Source organism: Bidens hawaiensis, unplaced genomic scaffold (genome assembly GCF_021521415.1).
Source record: "Bidens hawaiensis isolate Kalapana, Puna unplaced genomic scaffold, B.hawaiensis_p1.1 tig00034166_1, whole genome shotgun sequence".
NCBI lineage: Eukaryota > Viridiplantae > Streptophyta > Magnoliopsida > Asterales > Asteraceae > Bidens > Bidens hawaiensis.
Window position 1 is genome coordinate 220241 of NW_027495884.1, and position 1113 is coordinate 221353.

Genomic DNA, 1113 nt, shown 5'->3' on the forward strand with positions numbered 1-1113 from the left:
AGGTGTGTGCTTTTGTGTACAATTGTATATGATGAACAATATAAATATGCTAAGCTATGTACAAAAATTTAAAAAAGTAGGGTGCACGTATAGGAACACGTATAGGGACCCTAAGCATGCTACTAGGTCATTACGTCCAACCACCTATCTTATAGCCTTCGTCTCTGATACCAATCTGTCACGCCTCAACCTACGGCAGAACATGCCGGGGCACGACATTAATTGTATCATAGCTCAGAAGACATTATGTAATTACACGTGTCAATATCTAAATTATTATTTCACATAAACCATACATTAAAGCACAATAATACATAGTTCTCAAAACAGATACATATATCAATAATAAACTTAAATTAAATAGCATTCTTCACATCATCGAGCAACCTAAGGTATCACTACTTCAATAATCTTGAAGTCATCCAATAGAGCTACCTGCGCCATGCGTGAAAATACATATATTTGTCAACATAAAGTTGAGCAATTAAACTACGGTTTTGAATATATATAATAGTAAAATGACAATTCCATGCGATAATCGTAAATCACTACAATTAGTGTAACAATAAATAAAAGTTGTCTTTTCAACCGAATCACATAGATAATTGTTTACTCCGACGGCGTATGATCATACTAATGAGGATGAGGATGAGCATTGGCGGATCCAGCTAGTAAATGGGTGGTTCCCCGGAACCACCCGAGTTTCGAAATAATAGTGTACGGATATATAGAAATACTAGAGGAACCACCTTACATATTAAGAGGGAACCACCTAAAAAAAATTCCTGGATCCGCCACTGAGGATGAGGATGAGGATACCAACCAACATAAAGTAAACACATAGCCACATTTGCACATATCAACTAATCGAGCAATTTCAATTACGCATATAGTGCAATTGTAGTGAAAACAATAATTTAATTGTGAACACATAACGCCCCCAAAATTATAAAGCAGTAAAAAGGGGGGGGGTGTGAATTTACTTACCTTATTGAGTACGGTAAACGAGGACGAGATAAATAAAGAAGAGTCTAGGATGAAAACGGTCAAGCTTCCCTAGATTTGCCGACAATTAATCCTAGTTGTTAACGATAAAGAGAGTTAAAATATAAA